This window comes from Prionailurus viverrinus, chromosome A2 (genome assembly GCF_022837055.1).
Source record: "Prionailurus viverrinus isolate Anna chromosome A2, UM_Priviv_1.0, whole genome shotgun sequence".
In the NCBI taxonomy this organism is placed as follows: domain Eukaryota; kingdom Metazoa; phylum Chordata; class Mammalia; order Carnivora; family Felidae; genus Prionailurus; species Prionailurus viverrinus.
In genome coordinates, this window is record NC_062562.1 from 67728361 (window position 1) to 67736408 (window position 8048).

Consider the following 8048-nt stretch of genomic DNA (forward strand, 5'->3'; position numbering starts at 1 on the left):
CGCCTCAGCGCTTTTGAGGCCTGTCCCCAGGGGGTCAAGGCATGTCATCCTCCCAGCACGTGGATGTGTTCATCAACCAGAAAGCTCACACAAGGCTCAATGTGTTTGGTTTTGCTTTTGTGAGAGAGAGCACAAGTGCGGGAAGGGCAGAGAGAGGGGGAACAGAGGATTTGAAGCCGATTCTGTGCTGAGAGCAGAGAGCCCAATGCAGGGCTTGACCTCATGAACTGTGATATCACGACCTGAGCTGAAGTCGGATGCTCAAGTGAGCCACCCAGGTGCCCCAAATCTCAATGTTTTAAATTCAGGACTCAGTGGTGCCTGGGTGGCTCAGTCTGTTACATGTCCAACTCTTGATTTGGCTCAGGTCGTGGTCTTGGGGTTCATGAATTTGAGCCCTGTGTCAGGTTCCACACTGCTGATGGTGTAGAACCTGCTTGGGATTCTCTCTCTCCCTTGCTCTCTGCTCCCCTCGCTCTCACTCTCTCTCAAAATAAATATATGTTAAAATATGTAAATAAATTCAGATTTCATTTTGCAGGCATGATAGATTGAACTGCTAGCCCCATAAATGAACTCAACTGGTAACCCCCTTCCTTCCCAGGCAGTTGGGGCCATATCATGTGGCCCAGAGCCTCACTCGTCTATTCATATTATTAGTCTTTCTGGCATGACCAGCCCCCATCCTGAGTCATCTCCTGAGCATAAATTCAGGTGTTTTCCAAGGATCTACCATGAATAACAAAGACACTCCTGTAACTTGGGAAATGAAAGGGTGTAGAAGCTCCCTCCAAAAAACTCAGGACATATATATAGAGAGATAGATATCTATATATATATATACAGATATATATATATATATAATATATAATATATATAGAGAGAGATATATATATCTCTGTCTATATATATATTATATATTATATAATATATAATTATAATTATATATAATAATATAATTAATAATTATATATATAATTATATATACTATATATACTATATATACATATTGTATAATGTATTATCATACAATAGCCGTTTGCTATTAACTGCTCTGGGCTCTGACATCTATGGTGAGCATGATGGACAGAGCTTTCGCTAACATCACAAGGCTAACATCTAATGAGAAAATAACAAAAATTAATCAAGTCCTTAAGAAGAGAAGCAATGGAAGTAGATGGAATGAAGAAAGAGGAAAACTATGAAAAGATACACTAGGGGAAGCTGAGCTCATCAAGAGGGCAGTGAAAGCCTTCCATGAGAAGTGGTAAGTAAGCCAAGGTTAAGGTGTAATGGAGAGTGAGAAAGAATAAGGTAAAATAGGAGTGTTCCAGTAAATGAATCACCATATATAAAGTTTCCATGCAAAATAAAGCATGGGGCCAAAGAGGAAATGAAAACCAATACCTAATTAAAAATACACTTTGAAGGTCAGAGTTGTTAGATGTAGCTCAGATAGTTAAGAAAGCAAAACACCATGGAGAACCTTACAGAGACATTAGAGGAATTGGGGAATGTAACTCAGAAAATAAGATATCACTGAAGGATTTTCAGTGTCAATCTGCCCCTGATCATCAGTCTGATTTTTGGAAACTCTTCTAGTTCTCAAAGGGAAACTGGAGTGGAAAGGAGAAAGACTTTGAGGCTCATTAGTCTGTTACAGTTCTGGTGAGAGGTGATGTGGATGTGCTGTCTCTGATTCCAAAAGAGGAGATTGTATCAGAAAGGTAGGTAACAATAAAATTAGCAACTTGCCATGTTGAATCCAATTAAAGATACAGAAGGAAAGGGGAGAAACAAGTCCCACTTTTCCGACCTAAGTACTAAAGGGAATGAGTACTAAGTACTAAAGTACTAAAGGGATTTCTCCTACTGGAGGAGAAATCTGGGAAAACAGAATATGAATTTAAGTTGGAAAGGCAGAGTTTGGATCACCTGCTGAGCACCTATGTAACTACCTCAGAAGGCAGTTGCATACACCTTGGTAAATCTCAGGAGATAAGCCAGCACCAGGGAGGTATGGGAGACTCATCAGCATATACATGACAATGAAAATCTCTGAAATTGACAAATCATGAAGAAAGAATGAATGAAGTGGATCTAGAATTGGGTCCTAAGACATGCTAAAAGTTAAGGACAGAATAGAAGCAGGAGACAATATCCAGAGAGGTAGGGAGAGAATCAGAGAGTGTGGTGTTATGAAAATCAAGAATGCTTAACCCAAATCTTTACATCAGATGAAATGACTTTATGAGATTGATTTGTTTGACTGGTGGATTCTTTATTGATACATGGAATTGAACATTATTTTTCTTGCCTTGGGGTAGAGAAATTGGTAACAAGAAAGAAGGATAGGAATCATTTATCCATTTCTTTTTTTTCTTATTTATTAGTGAGCATTTTTTAAAAAGCCATCAAGATATCATTTGGGGAAAGAATAAGAAATATGAAAGGAGGTATTTTACCCCCAACAAAGCTTCTGCTACTTGACTATATAGCTACATGATGCCCACAGTAAATCATTTGAAACTCCTTCCTTCATTTCCAAATTCTGATAAGCAATGTAAAGATCTTTGAACTAAAGATTGATAGATGCATCCAAAAAGCTGTATAGATAGATCTATTATCTGAATAAAGCAAAAGGAAAATGATTTTCACAGACAGAATAAATAGGAGGGGCTAAGATTGAAATAAATTGTCTGTATCGACTGGTGAGAATATGCTTTAATTCTCAATTATATGTGTCTACCGCATTGTTCTCAGCTCTGTTTGCATTCATGTTTTAGCACAAAATAAAATGGATTCTGGTTAGCTATAGTGCAGTACATACACAAGTATACTTATAAGAAGTGAGTTGTAACACATAAGCAATGAGATTCAGAAGGAAGAATCTAAGAGGTAAGAGTGAAGAGTCTCAAAAAACCATCCCCACTTATTGTACAGAAGAGATTATTCCACAAGGCAAGAGGTAGATACTTGGGGATATGGTCCTAAAATAAGTGGTTTCTTTTAACATATCTAACTACCTCTAAGAAAAGAATGAGTGTATACTTGTAGTACAGAAAATGGGTCGTTATTCTCCACAGAACTCTCAGTAAGGAATAAAAGCTTTGATTGGAGGAGTTGGCAGGACTTTCCTTAGAATTCTTTTCTCTATATACTTCCTCTCCATCTAAACAATATATCGAATGCTTTAGAGGCCTAGTAACTTCTCAAAATGAAGAATGCTTGGATTTTAATGCCTGTCTTTGCTCAAATCTTGGCATGCCATTGCTACATAACCTCCTTTAACATTTAAATGACTGTGCACATGATTAATAATTCATAATAACTAGATTACCTACTCTTGTTTTAGCTGAAAGAAAGTGAATTGGAGATGATATATTGTCTTGAAAGGATACCACAACTTATTATCTGTAAGCTCCATTCATGTTTAGTTTGCCTTAAGGAGAAAGTACATTGCTTTTATGGGACAGCGAATGTTCCAGTGTGACTATTACCACTGGAAGAAAATCAGAAAGTGGGATGCAGACACCTACACTGAATGCCACAAGCTCATAGTCTTTTTCTTGCTATGTTTTATTTCTTGAGAATTTATAAAAAAAATATTGTTTAGGCATTCTGTTCTCATATTATAAACTTGTCATGTCAAAGTGATTTGGCTATGTGAACTTTCTTCAGAATATATATTAACCTCAATCACAAACTTTGCAGGGTATCATGGTAATCTGTCTGGCAACTCATTCTTATTGTTTCCCATCTATTTTAATGAAAAAGCAGAAATGACAAATGATAATCGACCAGGAACTGAAGTTAAATGTGTCATAACGTGTCACCAGAATGGCGATTGGCTTCATAATTTGGGGAAAGCAATAATAACAAATACTGTATATATGGAGATCTTTTTTTTTTTTGCTCAATATCTTTGCTTTAAAATGTATTAATTAAAAACATAAACCTCTGTATATACACACATAAATTATTCTTCCTAAAAAATGTCATTGATCTAATATGTCTACATGCCCTTTATAAATGATTCAACACAGTGTTGATTATCTTAAAGGCAGCTGGGAAGATGAGGACGTTCTCTTATCTCCATGGGATAGAATTTATAGCTCTGATGTCCTAAAACTGTCAGAGTGGTTCTGCTGAGGGATGCAACGATAAGAAAGTGTCACTGGCATTTTTCCATAATATGCATAAAATTATATATTCAATCTATCTCAAAAATCCAAACTTTATATGACTGATAGAAAGGAATGGGACAGGTTTATATGTTTAAGGTTTATAGGTTAAGTTTATATGACTGATAGAAAGGAATGGGACAGGTTAAGGAACATACTGCAGAGATAACATCTCTGGACAATTCTCATGACTCTTGGTTCTGGCATTGATCTGATCAGAGATACTCAGTAACTTATATCTCATAAGCTCCCTGTCTACATGGAAAACATCTTGAGAGTTCCATTGGCTTGTGTTTGCCAAAAGCTTTTCCTTTGACACTGTTTTGGCTATCAAGGCACAATGTTCTAATTTTATCATTTTATTTTCATAGTATTTGAAGCTGCTTAACAGCTTATAGCCAACATCTGGAAAGCATCTACAGATAACGTCAGACAATATGAAGCATTGACAGAGGTAGGAATTGAAACGTTCTGGAACATGTTTCACACCATATAAGCAAGTATTTACCTTAGCTTAGTCAGACTTAGTTTTATTTAAAGAAACTTCATCTAAGAATTACCAACGCCAAACAATAAAGAAAAATTGGTAAACTGTCCACCTCCAAAGGCATTTGAACGGAGGCAACATGGCTGTACCAACTGTAAGAGACAATATAGGGAAACTCTCTTCCCTTGAGCAATTGTTCAAATAAGTAATGTTCACCTGTAAATTTCATGTATACTTTGTAATGATTGTGATTTTAAAATGTGGTGAAATAAACAAAAAGCATTCGCTGATCATCGAAGCAAGATACCAGAATGGAAGTTGATGCTGTTTCCTCTTTTGTTTGTTTTAAAATAGCTGTGTAACACAGATAAGAATAATTTTTTAACTTACCTTTAGAAAATGGAATACAGAATCATTAAATGACACTAGCAATGAAAAACAGTAATCTTGGGGTACCTGGGTGGCTCAGTCGGTTAAGCGTCCGACTTCAGCTCAGGTCATGATCTCACACTCCGTGAGTTCGAGCCCTGCGTCGGGCTCTGTGCTGACAGCTCAGAGCCCAGAGCCTGTTTCAGATTCCATGTCTCCCCTTCTCTCTGCCCCTCCCCTGCTCATGCTCTGTCTCTCTCTGTTTCAAAAATAAATAAAAACATTAGGGCAAAAAAAAGAAAGAAAAACAGTAGTCTTCTAATGGATATTTTGGGAAATGAACACATTTTTACAATTATGAAAAATATTTGTGTTTCTATAACATAATGAACTCAAACACACTTGTATGGAAACATTAGTGCCATGATAATTTCAAAAGAACGCATATTTCAAAATTTGCTTCTACAAAAAGACAATTTGCTACTACAAAAAGAATGGTAATATGGTTGTTTATACAATTAAGGGTCTGGCCCATGAATCATCCAATTCTTATTCAGGGACCTCTTTCCTAAGGATACTTCTGTGTTTATTCATCACACAGATCCTGAGATACAGTTTCCTGGGTTAAGGATTGCACTCTTACCTTAAAATGTAATCTCTATCATTCTGGAATCTCCTACCAGTAGACTGTGAAGTAAAGATGAATTGCAAAAATATTATTTAGGAAGTGCAAATGACACCATTTGGACAATGAAAGGGGATGCAATAATACAGTATTCCAGATAAAACACAAGAAGTCTTTTGGAAAAAATTAAGCATATTTTATTATCTGCATTTTCTCTAATTTTCTGTCTGCAACTGAAACTATAATACATACTTCCTACTATAGGGGTGAAGGAAACTGTTCCCACTTCACATTTTAATTGGATTAAATGGAGCTTTTGTAACTTTTTATTTTCTATACTTCTTCTTTAACTTATAGTTCATAATTGAGGCTATATATATATATATAAAACCTTCAAATATAATTAAATATAATTGAAAACATAATAATTTTTAAACATTTCCTGAAAGAAAAAAAAGACTTAAATTTTAGTCACAAGAGAATAGAATAAAATGGTCAAGAGAAGTTTGTTAACTATTGAAAAAAATTTTTTTTACTTGCCCATTTAAGATGGTAAAGTAAACATTCTTTAAAAATTTTTTTTTACATTTATTTATTTTTGAGAGACAGAGAGAGACAGAGCACAAGTGAGGGAGGGGCAGAGAGGGAAGGAGACACAGAATCTGAAGCAGGCTACAGGCTCTGAGCTGTCAGCACAGAGCCCGATGCGGCACTTGAACCCACAAACCTTGAGATCATGACCTGAGCTGAAGTTGGATGCCCAACAGACTGAGCCACCCAGGCGCCCCATAAAGTAAACATTCTTAAGACAAAAATGCATCTTGGAGAAGATCACTTTTCCAGAGACTGGATATGTTTCTGGAACTAAATAAATTATATGAATCATTCCATCTGTAAATGTGAATGCTGAAAAATGAATCATCTGGGACATAATTCAATTATTAAAATTATATACTATTAGTTTATCTAAAACTATTTGGCTTCTACTGTATTTCACTTAGAGAATATTGATTATGATATTTCTATATTTCAAAACCTAACCAGTAGTTATCATAAAATCAGAACTCAAGAAATGTGTAGACTATAATCATTTATTATAGAAATCAGATGCATAATTGGGGTTAATGTTCATCATTTGTTCAAGAAAATCTGCAACATTTTTAGTATATGTGTACTTACTTCTTTCCCTTCCTTTTTTAAAAAATTTTTTTGTCTTATTCAGTTTCTTCCATCAATATTTTATAGTTTTCAGTGCAATGCATTTCAGCGCAGATGTTTCGACTCCTTGGCTAACTTTATTCTATTTTATTTTACTGACTACTATTTGAAACGGTATCATTTTCTTGATTTCCTTTTCAGATAAATTATTGCTTGTGTAAAGAAATGCTACTGATTTTTGTATGTTGAATTTTGACTTTGTATCCTACAGTGTTACTGATTTATTAGTTCTAACAATTTTCTTGCAGACTATTTGAGTTTTTCTACACGTAGAATCATGCCGTCTGCAAACAGAGATTTTACTTCTTCCTTTCCTATTTGGAGAAATCACTTTTATTTCTTTTAGTTGACTGATTACTTTTGCTAGTATCCCTAGTATTATGTGAATAGAATTGGTGAGAGTGTGGGGGTCCTTGCCTTGTCCTGGATGTTAAAGGAAAACCTCTTAACTTTTCTCCACTGATTATGATGTTCTCTGTAGGCTTTTCAGACAGGGTGTTCATTATATGAAGGTAAGTTCTTTCTATACTTATATTTTTGAATCAAGTTTTTTAAAAGATGCTTTATGCATATATTGAGAAATGTTTAATAAGGAGTATTTAACTTATTAATTGTAATGGACATATTTTGCCCAAATAAGCAAGAAGACCTGATGTATGGTATCTAACAAGAAAGGTAAAGACGAGATTTAGATTTATTAAAATGCAAGTGTAGTGATGGAGAGTTTATTCAGAACTGGAAGCAAGAAAGTAAGTCTGAGTTTATATCTACTCAAGACATCTTTTGTTCTCATTTTAAAAATAAGATTTTGTTTGTCTTTCTTATATCTATTATGTATTTTCTTATAGGATCTAAGAAGCCACCCAAAATACTAATTTATATTTATTTTACTTTTGCAAGCAAAAATCACTTCTCTGTTCTTAGTCTCCTGATAGAGGTAGAAGTATATGTTATATGTTGCCTAACAGATTTTACATAACAAGTATTTGCTATTGTTTTAAAGAGTAGAAATTACTTGTTTATGCATATTCTTCTGATAAGCACAGAAATATGTTATATCACATAACATTAAAAATTAATTCTACAAGATTAGAGATCACTCTCCAGTGGACATATGGTGAAGGGTTTATCAAGACCTATTTCCTGTTGAGTGACCATGCTGATA